Here is a 20372-nt window from a genome sequence, read left to right as displayed (position 1 = left end):
AATATATCAGTCACCAATCACATTTAACTTATTCAAAGAAGGGCATTTTCACGAAGACACCGTACGTCAGTACTATGTCTATTTTTACACCGTCATCAAAGTCATGACATAAAGGTAAACCTCAGGTTAAAATTGTTTTCCGCCCCCTTCGAAGCCAAACCCGTGTACCGTCACAAATAAAATCCACCAGCGCATTTTGGCGTCACTGAAACCACAGTTTTCGATCTAATTTTAACATTTTTGACAACAACTATTACCTCACCGCCATTTTTGAAACTCTGAACCACAGGCGCTTTTGACTGAATTTCTCAAAATCCTGCTTCTATAGGTAGTTATGCTACCCTGACGTCACAGGCTGACGTCAATGCTTAACTTTACATTTCATGTCATAAAAATTTGACTTTTGAGGTATTCTTTGTTAGTTTAACAAAAGTGAAATAGAGGAATTTAGAGCAACGCATATTTTTTTTCTTTTAAACAGAACAAATCATCGTCGATGACACACTCTCCGCTGTTGGGAGTCCCCAAGTCTGAGTTGAAATTAATCAAGGTTTGAAATAGATGCGTTCAGGGATGTCTTTGGAACAACAGTGGATATGTAAAAACAGAAAATGTAATACACATGCTGTATTGTATCGGAAAAGAAATTGATTAGCTCGGTATGCTGCTATTAAGCCATACCTTTGGTATCATCCGATTACGAAACTGTGGAATGGCGATAGAGATGACCAACAGGTATAGCCCTAGTAGATCACTTCTCGAAATAACCTGAGCTTAGGTGTAATGCCCTTGTACCGACGCAGAGAGCATTTGATTCCATTTTGCTCAGTACTTGATAAAATACAGAGAGGTGTTAGTCTGATTGCTATGTGTTGGATCGTAAATTACGCTTGCTCGACGTGCATATGTACACCTGGCTATATAATTATAACTCTGACCAAAGTGTGGGTAAAACTTTCATGTTTGTTACGAATGTGGTGCATAATGACCAGGGACTCTCCAAAATCAACCATTTCACTTCCCAACTCAGTACACCAGGGTAGCTCTGGACATGCAGAGATACAACAACTGCCATCTTGCAATTTTTGTTCGATATTACCACACAACTCTTGCATACATCATGGCATGGGTATGTAGTATAGACCAAGAGTGCATCAGAGTATCCATGGGTTGAATTTCAAAGATAAACATTTAGACAACATGACTATCCGATGACCATACATGTTATGATGGGTAAGGAAACAAATCATATGTATCTACGTCCCGATTGTAGTGACAAGTTTAAGGAACATTGGTTCAGGCATGCCTGAGTAATTTACCCTGGAAATAGCCAACGTGATCAACTGCCACCATGCTGCATCGGATCGCAAAACAAATTTATCGCATTACATTGTTAGTGTACCAAGTTTGATAGTATACGTTTTAAGAAAGACAAATTGGACAACCTAATAGATGACAATTTGAAAGTTATAGAAAGAGAGAAGGTTAAAAACATTTCTTATGGTTAAGATAAACAATAATATTGACATGCTCAGGTCCACATTTATTGTATTTACAACAAAGTAAGAAAATCCTGGTAAATTTCCTTCTTAAAAGATTAAGGTTGTGCATCGAACATATATCTACTTATGGAGTTAAGAATAGCTTCACCTTATACGCTGTTTACAATCACCAGTAACACTGTTTCCATCTGCTTCAATTATATAGTTGCTTTTACAGTGTGGTTTTTCTTTTCTCATTTCTACTTGTAAGTTGATTTAAGTGTTTGCTTGGGTCTACTCTCAGCTGTACTGTGTCTATTCAAATCGTGAGATGTCAACCCTTTCTTTCTAAGTATGAAATTTAGTTGCAAAATTTTAATGAATGAATAGCTGAGTGAATAGATCAAATAATTAAACAGAAATCAAGTGTCTGATTAGCCCCGAAGATAGGATAATCGACGGGTGGCATACAGCCAAACCACTGGACTCCATTCGAGAGGGTCACAACCATGGAGATAGCCTCACAAACCTTTCCGTTCAGATACTTGGCCTCCACACAGCGTATATGCTGTACAGCTACACATACTAATTGCAGCAATGTCTGTGTTGTCCAGCCTGAGTAAATCAAGATTAAAACGCAAGCTATATCGGTCGCCTAAAATTCTGGGGAAAAAACTTTACATACCTATTTTAGGTTATTTGGTGTATTTTTCACTTTTAGAACATTCCTTATAGTTTAAATCAGTTTCATGAAGCTCTATGGCAACACGGTGTAAAGCATTACAGATGCGAACGATTCTAGTACCGCTCCGCTTAATGAGAATACAGTAAAGTTCACGGCTTTATAGGGTTTCGGGTATCCATCTATCACGACCACTACGCTCTAGATAAGTACAAACCTCATTAGATGACATTTAATTTTGCTGAAAAACATGTTCAAGGCTGAGCCGTCCGCGTTTGAATCTCGGAGTTAATACCCTTCTCAACGGGTAAAGGGTGAAACAGCGCATGCGTTCAGAAAATCTTGTGCCAGTCTTTAAAGTTAAGAAGACACACACGGCGTTTTCGCTTTTGTCCACTAATATCAGACTGGATTCCCGCCGCTAGTATCTCAGTCCTATAGTCAATTTAACCATGTTATTTGTGGCAAAATAACTCAGAAAAAATATTTCCATTACTTCCTTCTCTTTCCGTCCATTTTTGAATAAGTATAAAATAGCATCTTGTTTAGCAAAGACAGGGAGAATCACGGAAGTTACATGTGGTACTTTAATATGAGCGACAATGAAAGGCAGAGGAAAACAGCTGGGCCTGGTAGCAAGAGAATTAAACGCGTACAGGGTAGCACTGGTTACATTGCGGATAATGTTCGTACATAAGGTTGAATCAATACATCAAGCGTAAAAAGGCAAAGTACAGATTAATCTCACCAGTAATATCATTAGCACTGACATACAGAGTAAAGACTTTTAAGTGTTTAATAGATATTTCTGCCCTTGGCGAAATCATTTCGCGTTTCTGTTCCACGTAGTCAACGGCGACTTTCATTCGTACACAGAGGGGTAACAAAATGAGAGGAAATTTGAATTTGTTGCGTTATGAAGTCATGTTAATTTGAAAAATCTTTACTGAAATGGACATCTGCCAGGCTTCAAGGTATGATGAACTGTATCTAACGCCATTCGCTCGGTCAATTGCCAATAAAAATCATAAATATCCCATGACATGACACATGAGAAAGCTTCAAATAAGACATGTTCTACTATATTATAAAAAATCATATAAAATCATATATGATGAATAACCCGTGTGTGACTATATATACCTACCAACATATGTATGGACGTTGTACTAGTGTGTGTTTTGTGTATGTATGTATGTATGTATGTATGTATGTATGTATGTATGTATGTATGTATGTATGTATGTATGTATGTATGTATGTATGTATGTATGTATGTATGTATGTATGTATGTATGTATGTATGTATGTATGTATGTATCTATCTATCTATCTATCTATCTATCTATCTATCTATCTATCTATCTATCTATCTATCTATCTATCTATCTATCTATCTATCTATCTATCTATCTATCTATCTATATATCTATCTATCTATCTATCTATCTATGTGTGTACCTAGCTATCTATCTATCTATTTCCATATGTATGTATGTATCTATTTATGAATCTTTATATTTGTGTGTATTCACTAGTTTAGGTTGTTTGCAGTTGTCGCTTCAATACTTGTGATCTGATAGATCACTGTACAGCTCGGTTTAATTTTTGATTTCGGAAGGAGCACTTTGAAGTTTCCTTGATAGGCAAATTGTGAGTAAAAGGTTGAAAATTTACATTTCTCGGTATGCATTTAACATTTCAGCCTTAGGGTGTTCACAATTCTAAAAAGCGTATGCTCAATTCTTGCTGCAAAGCGCAAGGTAGAAACGTGACTTCATACCGAGTTTTTGAACAATACGTCTGCGTTTTTGACACCCACCCAAAAGCGTTTCAAAAGCGACATCTTTTAATGCATTAAGCATTCGTATGAAACAGATCAATATTCAATCGGACACGAACCTACATTTAGCCGATATGTCCTAATTGCAAACGCCGAAACAAGTCTTGAAAATTTAGCGATGCCGGGTTTAGGCAAGGGGCCACATAATCTCTGTATCAGGCTTGCTAAGGTCGGCGTGATCACAGGCCCTATCTTCTGCACAAAGAAACGCTCGATTCCGACGAACATGCTTGAAACGCGGAATATTCCACTAGTTGTAGATGGAAGACGTCGCAATTCAATAACCTTCATCTAATATTTATGTTTTAGTGGTCGGATTAAGATTTATCCGGTTGAAATTCGAGAGAAGGAACGGTCATACAGGGAAATTACAGCTATTCTTTTCTTGTAACAAAAAAACAACTTCATCCCAGCCCTGGGGGTGTACAACCATATATTGATATATTATACTTCATTTCCTCTGATACGATTGTCGATTTTTTATGGACACAGTATCTATTCGGACTCGCTGTAGTAATTCGATGCGTGTTTTCTGCACGAAAAACCTTCAAGTTGGATTAGAACACATTAAACCCCCTTCTTTGCAGGTCTTGTCCCCGAAATAACTCGTCCAAGGATTATTCTGCGTTACAAATGGGTTTACTCCACCGTGGTATTTACAATCTACAATCCTTAGGTAAACTCGGTCTTCAGGACATATATTTAGAGAAGAAGACAATTTTGCCAGTCAGTTGAAAAAATATAGTTTTGACAGCTCGAAAAAAATATGCAGTTCATGCAGACAAGGCACTCAACCTGACTTCTGAAAACATGTAAAACCGATAGAAATGCGTTAAATATCGGCAGTGCACACAAAAAAAGACGAGACAGAAGACAGAGAACAAAAGAGCGTGAGAGTATAAAATCTGGTAAAACTATTAGAACGAGCTATCTTTCTTCATAGTGTCCCTTTGCTTTGCCTTTAATTTCTATTTTTTTTTGTCGAGAGGACCTTTCTAAAGAAAGTGATCTGCCCTCTCACCGAATTGTAAGGAAAAACTATAATTTCAAAAACATGGCTTAAGCAAGGCAAGAGAACTCAAAAGTGCTCAATTAGAAGACCGCAGCTTAGCAACTGATGTTGATACACGAACGATGCTTCAAGTAACTTTTGGTAATTTTTGGCAAAGCTAAGAAATGTCTATCATTAAAATGTACATAAGATAAGGACATCGCAAGCATTCTTACTGTTCTTTAGCCTAAAGCAAAATCTATATTCTTCATAGGTAGGTTTACATTCAAATGCCAAGATACACCAAGATTTCGATGCAGTCGCTATTCTGTCAGCAAGAAACAATAGGCCTTATAAGGACTTCTGATCAACGCGAATTCTGTCTTGGGGCTTTTCCGCAATCCAGACGTCATTGATTTGAAAAAAATTGCAAAATAAAGAAATCGACTCCTGCATCAATATACCCCGTTTTCGCTTCATTTGGTCAGATATTCACCGAGATCCATTTGAAAAATACTGGTAACTCCAAGGTATAGGGATGATAATTTCCTAAAAGAAAGAAAACATTGCAACTAGCGTCACTCTCAAGGCACTTCAGTATTTCTTAATACCCAGAACAAATGGTACATGACCATTGCCTTTTATCTTTGCATCATCTTTGATTATGAAAACTTGAAAATCGAAAGTTTTATCGTATTAAAACTTACAATTTGCAAGCTATCGACCATTATCAATATGATGACGTGATGTTCTGCGAGACCGAAACAAACATGGCATCTTCTGTATGGTTGTGTATAAATACCTATCGCTTAACTCGCGCCTTGTTAGAGCGTAAATTTCACATTACAATGACGTCAGAAACGAACGATGGCAAAGAGCAACATACATGTAAATATATATCAGCTTAACGTAGTAAGAAGGTAAATATAACACGAATTTGGAAAACAGCATAATTTTGAATGCATCGGTCGGACTTACATGCCATTAGCTGGTCCTAATTAGTAGGATATGTATGCAGGGAATCATTATTGTATCATCAACAGGGTAGTAATATCCTTTTTATCTTCAAAATGATCTTAGAAACGTTATAACACAGAAAACATGTGTAACTATTCTCTGTTGGTCATATAGCGGACACTGCGATACCGCGTCAGCAAAGTGGCCAGGCCAGTCATTAATAACAGTGATTTAATGGCCTCTAAAGCAATCAAGATGTGGAGATAAATAAAATTATAATTTATTTAGTTTTTCACCGCTATTTTTCCCTAATAGCATTTCCTGACTAATGGCCTGACATTTTTGTTATAGGGTTTGCCACATACTGACTTTCTTTACATGCAAAACAGATATACTTGTTCCGAGATTGGTTTCATTTTCTGAAAACTCTGGAAAAGTACCCTGACGTAGACTGTCAGACAGCCTCGGATAACACTGGCCACCGTGAATGAAAGAATGGCATTCTTCGACCTGTTGCATTAACTTTTGAACACTAGATGTCGCTACGTTTGTTGTTGAAATGAACTAAAGGATGTTATAAAGTTTATTCCAGCTACAACTTTGAGAGTGAATAAGATCTGTTATCAATTTTGTTAACAATGCAGTGTGTGCCATGATAGGTATACGCGCTCCAAATATTGTTTCCCCATGATCGTGTTTTCGAAATGATATCTTCATTTCGCATTTTTTACGATATATTGATCCATCACCCAACATCTATTCGCAGAATGAGGTACCTTTACCAAGTGAAATAATACGGAGGAAATACCCTGCTCAATGCTGTAGCTCCGAGTTTGAGTCTCGCCCGGCACATGATGCCCGATAGTCTGTCTTGGTCATGTTAAGCAGTGGCTCTCCCACTTGGTAACATTTTCAAAACACATTTTTTTGTTGCCGACGGTCGATATTTGACGTGCCAACTGCGCGCGGATCGTGAGATATCGATAAAAACAGTCCTCAAAAAAGTAAAAGTTTGAATTCCGGTGGCCCATCTAAATTCAGCTTGCGAACATCGAACGTTCGGCACTGGGGCCATTGTCAACTAAGCTATGGAGTACGAGTCTACGCTGACGCTACGCCACAGTGCCATTGGCGTCGGTGCTCGGTCATGCCCCGTGGGAGAAAGCTGAGTCTTACTGACTTGGCGTAAAAACGAACAACAATTTTTGCTGATTCCACCAGAATTCGCATAGGTGACTAGCACAGTTACGTGCGGTTGATACATAGCGGCCGCCATGTGGTATCCACAGACGCATACCACGCGCGCGGCGTACTGTGTGGCAGATGACAAAATGTAGTCATCAGAGGCGGCTAATATTTGACACGTAAAAACTGATGTTTATGTGATATTGGTTAAAAATATAATACAACTGATAGAATAATGAAAACGACAAAAACCAAGGAGAAGTTTTAAAAAACTTACCGAAGGTAAAGTTATAATGCTGCATATAAAGTCTTTGCAGAGGGAAGTAAATTAATTGCGTCGTTCGAACTTATTGCAGACTCCCTAGAATATCGTCAATCAGCACAACAACAAACCTTCGGGGGATTTCGGGTCAAAATCAGAAACGATCGTAAAACTTCGGGATGTGAAAAATACGCTCGGGAAATGACATGTTTTTATCGATATCTCGCGATCCGCGCGCAGTCGCCACGTCAAATATCGACCGTTGGCATTAAAAAATGTCTTTTAAAAATGTTACCAAGTGGGAGTGCCTCTTTAAGCACGGAAATTCACTGCAATGCCAAAGATTCAGGTCCCCCGTAAAACAACTAATAACATGACGGATAGCAATAGTCTTCGACGAAATTTCGCGGTTAGACGTTCAACCACAGGAACATAGACAGAGTGGCAACACTTGCATGCCTTTTGTTCCATGGTCGTCTCGGTAGATAATTGGCTTTTCATATTAAAATGAGCTTCAAAGGTGTTAAACTTTTTGGAGGCTTTGTTTGTGGTTGATAATTACACGAGATTATGCGAAAAATACGACGAGATGGCATCGTACTGCCAGTCGCGTAGCAACCATAGTTACTTTGTGAGCTCTCAGGCCAGAAACACTGCTTCACGCCAATCAAAACATAACACGCCAGCAGTTTCATAAACATGTCCTTCCTTGACGCATGTGTAAAAGACGGTATGACTGACCGTAAACCATTGAGTAAAACCAGACAGTATCGATAAAAGACTTTCAAATTTGGTTCAAACACACTCATTATATATTCATAAAAATATGAGAGGAATTTTTAAAACGGTAAAACTCACTTTTCTGAAGCTCAAAACACTCCCGTTTTCGCCAGCACGTCAATTCCGCTCAGCACCACTCGACAACAACAACACAAACTTTGCCGAACATACTTTCGCTTAACAATTCTTGGGATAAGAGAGGCGAGAGCAACCTGAGGCGAGGCGAACATGGATGGGTTACGTAACCGCTTCACGCCCTAAACAATACCCGTTGCCACTCTCTCTATGTTCCTCTGTGGTTCAACATAACTTGAACAAGGAAGATCTCATTTTTTCCTATTGGAGATTTCATCAGGGACAGAAATCACCGAGGCAATGTAAACGGCTTTGACGTCAGAGTGATCAGTGCAGTACAACAGCAAATATGGACTCGTGGCCCGCATTGGATCATGTACGGGAATAACCAATACTTGCGTAACTGCGTTTCACAGTTCTTTGCCTCTGTGAATGCAGTACATTCGCTCTTGCATGTCCTATGATGTAAACAGAACAATACTCTAAACAATAGAACAAAGCTAATCACCGGAAGTAGCTTAAATGTCCGTCCCTCCGATAAAGATATATACTTCCAACCATGGATGTAAAATGTTCCAACCTTGGGTAGGTAGGTGTCTTGGTCTTATTTTAACGCTGCCTTTCGTAAAGATTTCTTTTTCTCCTTTACTGTGTCAAGTTTGGGTGGGAGCTCTTGATTCGCGCAAAATGGACGAATGTTTGTCATGTTTAGTCATACTGCTATTGCAAAGTTCGGAGATCAGTCAGATTGGTAATGTTCCTAAAGCGACAAAGCCAAAGGTTCTTTGTCATAATATGTCATCAAGTGCCCATTCAATACCATTCATGATCATAAATTATGTTTATTATGCATGGGCTACCTGTCAATAAAACTTTCTGTGCAAAGGGGGTGTTGGCGGTTTGTGAGCACTAACAGTCATTAGTTCGATGGGTGAGTGGTAGATACTTTTGATAAATACCAGGTATCTACAGTTTCTTTATCTGTCCTTCTCCGTTAGGGGTTTGGGAAACTATTTGTGTGTTGACCTCTCCTCCTGTGAGTTTCAGGTTCTGACCAATATCACTGACATCTTGAACAATATGAATTTGACAAAGACAATGTCTAAGAGACTGCTATTTTGTCCCTTTAAGTCCATTAAAATGTCTGTGAGCATTCGATTACGTCTCAGCAACGGCTGTACTCGGACTGATCTCCAATGTACTTAACAATCTCGCAGAGTTATCGAAAATCCAATTACAAATCCGATGATAAAAGAAAATTAGTTGCAAGGGCTCTCCAAGCCATGTTTAATGGTATTCATGGCTTACTGGGAAAGTCATCTTCATGTAAATTGTGTGGTGGTCAACCATATTGGATGGTATCGCAAAACAAAGTGTAGAAAAACTGTTTTAAGTCATCGTGTGTTTCCCTTGTGATTTTGAGTGAAATTCATTCCAGTGTAATTCAGCTGTGTATGGGGAGTAGCTGGGTTTATCAGCCATTTTTTAAATGTATCAGGGAACGAGCACAATTAACGGCAGGGGGGCTGGAAGAGAAAATATGTGGTGCATATATTTTTTACAGCCCCCCCCCTAACACCAGCAAAAATTTTAGTGCCCCCCCCCCCATCACCGGTAACAAAATTTTTGTGGCCCCCTCCCTAAAAAAGAAAGATTACATAGGTACAAAGTTGTACACATATTTATAATCCTTATAACTTTTAATGTATGCTTTAGTGAACACAACATTCTTGCATTCTTGAAATAAATAATAAACAAATAAATCTATAAATAATAAACAAACAAAATAACATATGTTCAAGCTTTACTACTTGTAACACCTACAGCTACTTTTCAGTATTGTGTTGTGCTATTTTAATCTCAAAGAATGATGAAATTACCAAATACCTTATAAACAATCTACAAGTTCATTCAGTGCTGTTATAGTTGTTATAGTTGAAGCATATAGGGTATCTGGCCTGAAAGGGTTAAATTTAAATTTCTTTTTCAACTCCTTAAAACATTTCTTAAATACCCAGTGTTCAGCTTGTTATTACAATGTGTGCAAATTGCTCTGTTATGATTGAAATATTGTGACTTTTAATCTAGACTATCAAGAACATGTATAGTATGCTGTCACTATGCTGAACACTGGACAATGCCACATATTTTAGAGAATTGAACAATAACTGTCAATTTATACCGAAACTAAATACCAGGGAAATTAAGAAATTTAGCTACTGTACCTTTAACCAGCCCTATATAAAAATGTTCAGTTATTATGCTGTGTGTTGTGTGTTTAGTTTGAATACCCTGAAAACAAAAGACATTTGGAGGACATTTTGACAGATTCCTGCACAACCCTAAAGATAAATGTTTTTATGGGCAAAGTTCCATGTAACTTTCCCCCTTCAGTTTAATATAGTTTTAAATTAACCCTTTACTCAAAAGTCATCCGAACAAATGGTCACACAGGGGTCATGTTCATATTACCCATGGTATATAGAATGAATGCATTGTCTTTTTAATTTCCAAAGCATGATACAGCAAAGAGTAGAATTTTAGGACAATTTTTTCACTGAGAAGACTGAACTGAACTGCATAATTATTTTTGAGTCTGTTTGCTGGTATGCATGTTTAGCATTTCATATACCGGTATGTCTATTCTTTACTTCAACTGAGTATCTGTATGATGTTTTCAGATGTTGGGGAAAAATGTATAACATGACCATTGTGATTTCAATGCACTTTCCACAACCCAGTGTCTGCCTTTCTATGACTACCTAAGATATTCAATGTTACTCCACTGTAATGACAGTCTGCCATGGGAATAGTCCTTCATTGGCCAACTATAAAAGACCCATTAATGCCATTTTTCACTTTTTTGTCAGTATTTTTTTCCTGTGTGTCCACTACATATTCTAGTTCTTCCTATAGCATGATGAAATAACCAGTTTCAACCTAGCCTCTGTATCATTACCAACCATTATTATTGTTGACAAATTAAGTCAATTTTCAATAATAATATTGCTCATTTTACACATAACAACTGTATTGTGAGGTTTAAGACTTGGTATTTCATCATGCTACGAGAAGTTTAACAAGGAACTCCCAGCTTCAACAAGGAACAAAAATGCTGAAAAATATTCTCTGTCATGGTGTAAAAAAATTTGGTGGCCCACCCCTTACCTTCCCTGGAATTTTCATGGCCCATCCCAAGAACACTCATTTTTTTTTTCGTGCCCCCCCCCCAATTTTTTCTCCCCCCCCCCCCCCCCCCCGCTGCCGTTAATTGTGCTCTGTCCCTTATGCGGCAATTTGACGTAAATCAGTCCGTTCAAAAACAGACTCATATAAACATGAACGTAGCTCATTTATCATGTCACACGTCCATTCTCCCTCGGAAAGGATTTATTTAGCTCTGCGTGACATAGTAGCATTGATGGTAGCCCTAGAACAAACGACTTTGATCCGGATGTCTCCAAACTCATGACGTCTGCAGAAGAAACCAACAAACAAATTAAAAGCAAACAAACTTGCGTAGAAGTAGAAACGTGAACACGCAGGAGTTGTAGCGGTGACATGCCGATGCACTCTAAGACTCCTTCAATATTTCAACACGATCGTTTCCATAACAACAGGTAATCGATGCCGCAGCTATTCACAAAAGGAAATGGACAGGGTCAAGGTTAAGGTCACCAACACTTTCAGTCAACAGAAAAAAAGCGGGTGGTTTCACTGACAAATTCTTTTTATCGTATAAAATAATTGCTTATATTGCTGCATTTGTTTTGTTTTCGATTTTAGTATCCCGTTTCTCAATGCCAGATCTCGAAGAAATGCATTCGCTCTGTCGTTTTCGTGTCAAAACACATCGAATAACATCCCTTGATGTCAATTTCTTCCACTCCATTGCAGTTTTCGACAGGACATCAAGTGGTACGCACTCACACACATCTCACACAACGATAAATTTCAATATAGGTAAATCGGTATATCAATCTATCTATATCACTGTGGTTCATAACATACCTTGACACAACTCATTCTATCAGCTCATCAATTTTGATCGTATGTATCATGTTATATGACAGATAGCCACATTACAACACATCGCATCAAAAATATATCATATCGATTTGTCAGCCACGTCACACCGTCTTCCATTCATTCTTCTTGTCATAACAGTATAATCTTGTCATATCGCATTATCGTATTATCCCATATCATATCATAGAACATCAAATCGCATCACATCATGTATATCGTATGACATGACATGAAATGACACGACATCACATGACGCCACATTATATCATCAAATCATTTGATAATTGGTATCATATACCTTTTCCAAGCACATCATATTTTAGTACAGCAGGGTATTGCATAGCTCTATACAGCATGGCATAGCACACCATGGCACAGTATAACATAGCATAGCATAGCAAAGCATAGCATGACAGAGTAGCATAGCATAGCAGATAATAGCATTACAAAACATAGCACTGTATTGTATAGCATAGCGTAGCATAGCATAGTAAACACATATTACCTGGTCATGAGGTCTATAGCACCCGTCTATGACCACGAGGGGCCGTGCGTTACCCAAAACACATCGCTATTCCCCGAGGCCATAGGCCGAGGAGTATAGCGATGTGTTTCTGGTAACACACGGCCACGAGGGGTAATAAACGGGTGCTATAGCCCGAATAAAGACCAGGTTATAGGTGTTTTATGACACAACACACGCTCATGTTGTATTATGCTATAGTTTTTAATGTGTTTTGATATTTTGCACAGTAATCCATCATGAGTTTACTTGGTGATATTTCCACAGCGGTTCAAGTTACAGACGTACATAGTACCACTTTCTTCCAAAAATATTCTAAACATACCTAGCAACATCCTTGGTTGCACTTGAATTTTTTCGTCTATGAGCTGTTCAAGTTCCTACAATGTTTAGAAATGGAAAATCTATCTGTTTTAGAGAGAGGCCCGACTCTGATCCCGGGCGCACTTCACATTTTAGTCACCCGCCATTGTTGGAAAGCTACAGACGACACGACGGTCACGTGACCGGGTACTTTTCCAAATTTGGTCAAAACTATTTCCCTAGGGAAAGAGCTTTTCGAAAAAAATACCCTCTGACGTCACTTTTTGTGACTAGACGTATCTATTTTCTCGTAATTTGACGTATTCTGGCGAATCGCGACACGGAATGAGCATGTGGCGTGTTATAAAAAACACCTATTACCTGGTCATGAGAGCTATAGCGCCCGTTTATTTCCCCGAGGGGTCTTGCGTTACCAGAAACACATTGCTAGTCCGCGAGGCCTATAGAGTAGACCTATAGGTCTATAGGGTAGACCTATAACGATGTGTTTCTGGTAACGCAAGGCCACGAGGGGTAAAAAGGGTGCTATAGCCCGAATAAAGACCAGGTTATATGTGTTTATAATACAGCACATACTCATGCTCTTCTATGTTATTGTTTTAACTGTGCTTTGACGCAGAGGCAATGAGACAATGCATTAACTTAGAAGAGAAGTTTAGGGCGATTCTCCTCAGCGGAAACAGTAGTGCCTATTTCTTCACAAAAAGAAGCAAGAAGTCCGTAGCATATCGTATAACGTCCTTGGTTGCAAATTTATCTTTGTTAATCATGAGCTTTTCAAGTTCCTTCGCTATTGAAATAGAAAATCTTGCTGTTCCACAGTAAGAGACCCGTTGCTCATCCTTGGCGCTCATCGTGCTTTAATCACCCGCCATTGTTTCAAAGTTGCAGACGACAATGAGGGTACGGTCACGTGACCGGACACTTTTTCAAAAACTTTCCCGAGGGAAATAGTTTTTGGAAAATACCCTCCGACGTCACTTTTTCGTGACTTTTCAGACGAATTGCAACACGGAATGAGCATGTGATGTGTTATAGCAGAGAATAGCATGATAGCAAAGTTTAGCATAACATAGCATGTCATACCATAGCATGGTATGACAGCAAAGCATAACGTAGCGTGGCGTAGCTGAGGATAAATTCATACATAGTTCTCGCGTATCATGGATTGAAGCACTTTGGTTATCTGCCGTTTTCTTGTCTTTTTTCAGATGAAATCATCGATAAGGTCTGTCATGATGTTGTCTGCATCTTCGCTGTTCCGTTGCATGGAAGCTTGCATGATTGGTTTCCAGTGTTCGTCGTGGTTTATATTAACGCAATTAACGGTCCGGGCAAGGTGAATGACTTGAGTCACGGCCGAAAGCCGGCGGCGGGATTTATACTCACGCCACTCTTAACACGGTACGACGGAAGTCGACTAGGAAGAATTATAGTATGACTAGCTGCTGGCTGGTGCATCTGACTAGTGTATTTTAAGATGAGCAGTAATGTCCCGGATGAAATATCTGTCCAAAATGACACTGGCGGAGATGGACAGGAAGAAATAAAGTGCATAGGAAAGGGCTTTAATCTCCAAGTTTTCTTTATAATGCGAGGGTTTAGAGGATGATGCGGAAGCAAATGAACAAGAGATCAGTTCTCTATGTTTTCTTACTGTTGTGATAAAAGTCGAGGATCGATAGAGACGCGCGTTGGAGGGGGGGGGGGGGGGTTGAAGTGAAGTGGACGATGGGCCACAGCCATGAACTCGCTCTACGTGTAAGAAAATACAAATATGCACATCATATTGAATATCATTTAATGTCCCTAACTGCCCATAGCAAACCGAAGAATAAGCTCTTCATCACAATTGTGATGTTGTTATTGAATTAACTATTTTAGTCGTCAATCAGGCCTCATTAGCCGACCAAGTACTTGTTTCTATATATGTGTGCAGCAGCCGAGTCGGCCCCCTTTCTCATTTAAACGTAACAGAGAACAAATAGCGGTAATCGTGTAAGCAGCTGCATCCGTTGACCAAAAGCTGAAAATAATTGGTTTCATAATTCAGAAATATAGATGTCGACAAAGATTGGGGAAAATGGATTAATAATTAACTTTTTGCCCTAAAAGGAACGTCACACTTACATATACTTTGAAAAACTTCAACGAAAATTTTCGCAAAACATGCACAGCAACTGTCGGCAACTCATGAACTAAATACGTGCAGACAACTGGTTTAAATCACATACCGTGACTCCATCAAACCGGGTGCATATGAATACATATAATCAGCCACGTCAATTGTCTACAACTGCGTGTTTCTAGGGTCGCCCACAACTATCTATAAGAGCTAATTTGTACATATTCACGATTCCTTCATCCACATTGCAGTTTAATATCGTTAAAAGCAGCCTTCACACGTATAGCTCTTGTTACCATGACAATGTTTGTCAAAGGTAGGAAGCCCTAGAAGATTTTGCGCGAATCCCAAGACGTATCGCATAATCCTATCCCCGTGCAGTGCGCCGTTAAGTTACAAGTAACGAGAAACGAGTGGAGGTTTACGACGTCGAAATCTGACTCATGTTCGATCACCAGTCAGCACCATTTAAAAACAAGTGTTAAAGGTGAAATTAATAATCGATTGTACATATCGACAAGAGTGGTAATTCCAAATGTCAGCGACTGTAGTTTGTTCGTATTTCTGCTTCATTGAGATTCGCTAATTTCCTGTGTATATATTTCTGTGGAGCCGTGGCTGTGACTTCAATCAGGGGAGAAAACAAGCAATTTTGCCGCCACATTAATCAAACTGGTTTTCATCAACAGTATATTAACTATTTAGATTTACCCATTCTGATACACGATTAAATTGTACATTCAGCCATTTTCTTTGTTGAGACAAATCTCCGTGCACTCCACTGTGAATCCATTATCGGCAAATTACCGTCACCAGTTTGACGGAATCCTTCCCAGACTCACGATACACTCGTTTGTAGGCACGTCTTTAATGTTTCATAGTACACGACCTGTTACAGTCGATTAAGACAGTAAACTCTGTCTCGTATACAGAGTGGAACACGATGCGTCCACTAGTACGAAACCGAATACTAGTACACAGTTACAAATAGGAGTAGTGACCAAGTTGAACAGATAAATATGCAGCATATGCTACAGTTTTCTGATTTGAAATTAAGTTTGGGATCGTAAAGCCGGCTTAAATTTCCCACCTTTGAAAGTTTTTTATGGCGATAGAGGTCTCACATGACACCCTTCCCCTTGCCATTACACCCGGCATCGGTGCAAACGGACATTGCAAACTGTCAAAGTTGGAAACATTTCCTTCAATTGTTGCCTAGAACAGGACCTAGGCGATTTTCACAGCTCATTTGAGTAGACGCTCTGAATCGGAAGGAGAACCGTCAGGAACTCTAAATTCACACGCCTTTATCCTAAATCTAGTCGAGAAAATATCATTTTCTAGAGCAAACCCATGTGCATGTCGGGAAGTATGATGTGACCATTTATCGCATAGTTTTTCCCAGCACCCACGCTCACCTTCAATCAAATGTACGTCAGACAGGATCGCTAGAAGACTTCCTTTCCGACAAAACGCATAACGATTACATCTACATTAGCTCAAATTGTATAAACAAAGTTCCATAAAAAGTACACTTCTGCCTCTCTTGTGGTTGCATTTACCTGGCTTCCGACTAAATTCCATCCTGTTCTCGTCGACTGCACTGCAGGAACGTACATGCTAATTAGACGCATACGACGTTCATTCCTTTGCCCTTTGCCCCCATAGTTGAGTACGTTTCAGTTTTAATTCTTGTGTCAGTTAACAGAGCATGAACTACATTGGGGATTTTCTCCACTCAGAATTCATACAATCCGTGAAGAATCCACTATAAGCCACGGACTCCGGACGTCCTCCATGACCTCTGACGTCTTTTGAAAAAAAAAGGTCAAACTTGAAAGTCGAGGTAATACCTGTCGAGGAAAAAATTGCTTTGAATTCTAATTCTATAGCAGAGAATGAAGCTGCATACGTATTTGAACAAAGTGACTGATTTTCGGCTCATGCCATCAGCTATCATCTCATGTTTGAGCTAATACGGTTCTTAAAGTGTTGTCACCTTCATCAAGGCATCTGACCCCCTTTTTCAGATTGTCCTTATATACCGCTATGCTGGCTAGGTGAAGTCGCAGAGACAAGCCGCAGTAGTTTTGGGAGGATGAAAGAAGGCGAGGCTAGAGGTTGGGGCACACGACTCTCACTACAATCCGGTATCGATGTTGACCTGTATTCCTATTTGCCGGACGTAGATACTATCAACCTTCTTAATCAACTGTAACCTAATTCAAAACCTTCCCAGCATTCTCCCTGTCTAAAATGTTCTCAGATCTCAACTTTATCGAATTTCTTACTGATGGGTCGTCTATGCTTGGATGCAAATCGTTCTTAATCATAGTTTTTCACCGCCAATATTCAATTTTCCGAAAAGTTTAGCAAAGGCAATAATCTTTTCGTAGTAATTCATCGTAAGATTGCAACTGCCCATTTTTTATTTACAGATGTACAAATTTGTCTCATGATCGGAGGGGAACTCAGTCACACAAACTGCTGTGTTTGCTCGTTTTCCCGGCAATGCAAAAGGAAAGTTGGTGTTGAATACAGAGAGATTGTGTATAGTATATTAGGATTCTCTCTAGGACTTTTGAAAATGAACAGTTGTAAGGTGCATAATAAACGCCCCGTGGCGTTCTTCAAATCCGTTAAAATTCGGAGACAGACAGACAGACAGACAAACAAACAGACAGACAGACAGAGACAGAGACAGACAGAGACAGACAGACAAAGACAGAAACAGAGTCAGAAACAGAGACACAGAACTTGTCTGAAAGTTTGAATTTCCGAATGATAAACTCACTAACATGTCAAATTTACGTAAAAAAATAAAAAACGATATAGTTTCTACAAAGGTACAACACTTAATGCTTCCTAATTGCCGACAAGGTGGGAGAATGACAGTTTTCATTCTTATGTAATTTACCTATCCTTACCCTCTCGGTCTTGCGTCAGTGCTTTTGCTGCACGCACGCGCATAACGTTAACTTCGTTTCGATCACGGTGACTTGATGAGACGTCAGACATTGATCACTTTCTCAAAAATAAGCATTCACTCACCGTGCCCACACGGACCAACTTTTCTTCTTAAAACACTGAGTATTGAACCGGTAAGTTTTTGTCCCCTTTGGCAATCGGGGTAGGTTAAATCCCCGATGTAAAACCCAAACTAATTCCCAGACAAAGATCGCCAGACTCCCAAACATTAACACGTCTCACAGCATATTTTGTGACATTTCCATGGCCGCTTTGCACACTTAAATTACTGTTATTGAGCCATTCAGATATCACCTTGACAACCGGAATGACACAAGGTAGAAACAGAAGATAATATGTCTACAGGTTTCATAATATCTTCTTTCTGCTTTCGTAAAACAAGATTTCATGTAGTAAGATTCCCGATGTGAATTTACCGTAGAAACTCATCTGGGAGACGTAACAAAATACAACTCACACACACACACTCACACACACATACATACATACAAGCTGGTTTACTCACCGTACATTTATGTCACACAGAATCGTATATGAAGTTGTTAATCACCTTTATTTGATTGACTTTTATGGTACTCTGCGATAAATTTGCACTTTTATGTCTTTAAACTAATTACCTATATAATGAATACGGAGAGATCAAATCCAGCAAGAAAAAAGGTTATGATTGTCCGTCAGTTCTCTAAATGGTATCTCCGAGTAAATTCCACATCTATTTCCCCGAGGCTTAGTACTAATAACTTCGGTCAAAGAGTATTGTTTAGTTTGATCGAGCTCGTAGAGATAAGAAAACGATACGAACCAAACAAGTCACGCGGAAATAGGACTATTTTAAATGTATCGGAAAATGCACTGAGTTTTCCCCCACCCAAATAATTACTTTTTCCATTATCCATTGACGGTATGGTTGCATCATTGTCCTATGAATGACGTAGGGGAGAAGGAGAAAGCAGATTTTGTCCGTATTTTTGGGAGGGGTCATTACATATAAAGTATGAAGCGCACCACAGGCCTTTTTAGTTTTTCCCATCTCTCATTTGCGTTATTTTATCTTTGAAAAAGCGGAGACCCTTCGGGGCTATATATATTCTTAGACATTAATCAATGGAAACAGATCGATGGAAACAAAAGTTCTAAATATTGCTAATGAAGATATGTAAAACGCCGATATTATCAGTTAATCTTTTCCGAATGACATCACATTTCGACCTTTTGTATTAAGAGACTAGCGTCCCACTATGAAATCAATGCTATGGTCGGGCTGATATTTAAATGTTTTTGTATGTTGATTTTTTTCTACAACGGTAATCATTACCGTGGAATAACGTTCTATTTGCTCTGTTGGACTGGTTTGCCCACGTTACAGGGTTATTTTTATTGGTTCGTAAATTTTGTCCCGACGGTTTTTTTTCTATTTGAAAAATGCTTATTCTGAACAGGAAATATCTCAGCGGCCTATGTCATCGGATGTATGTTCATGTATGAATCATAGTATTTGATAAAAAAAAACACGGTGCCGGAAGACAGTGTCGATAAAGCCTGATAATTCCAAACGCATCCGTCTTCCTATTCCTCATGACAGGTAAATTTGCTACAAAACACCATGCCATTCCCTCTCAGAGTGGACAGCAACAGAAAACATATCAAAGTAATGACATATTTCATTTAGCGCCACATTAGGAGAAAATTACATTGTGGTTAGTAGTTAAGGTAACGCTGACTGGGAATGCCCGGAATTACACGTAATTTTGGGTCGATCTCATGACTTGAGTTGGTGCATCAAAAGTTGACAGAAATATGTGATTAAAGCTCCCGGAGAGAGTAATATATGACCTTGCTCTTTAGTGCAAGAATTCTAACAGGAATGAGGTCAACAGAACGTCTGGTTTACTGTCAAGTTGATCAACGCTCATAGGCAGAATTGTACGTGGGTTTGCGCGCGCGCGCGCGTGTGTATGTGCGTATGTTTAGTGCTCGATGAACTGTATATACAGTCTGTATACTTTAGTATACTTTATATATATATATATATATATATATATATATATATATATATATATATATATATATATATATATATTATTATTTATATATTATATATATTCCTTTCACGGGATAGATCTAATT

Source organism: Ptychodera flava, chromosome 6 (assembly GCF_041260155.1).
Source record: "Ptychodera flava strain L36383 chromosome 6, AS_Pfla_20210202, whole genome shotgun sequence".
NCBI lineage: Eukaryota > Metazoa > Hemichordata > Enteropneusta > Ptychoderidae > Ptychodera > Ptychodera flava.
This window is presented reverse-complemented; position numbering follows the sequence as displayed.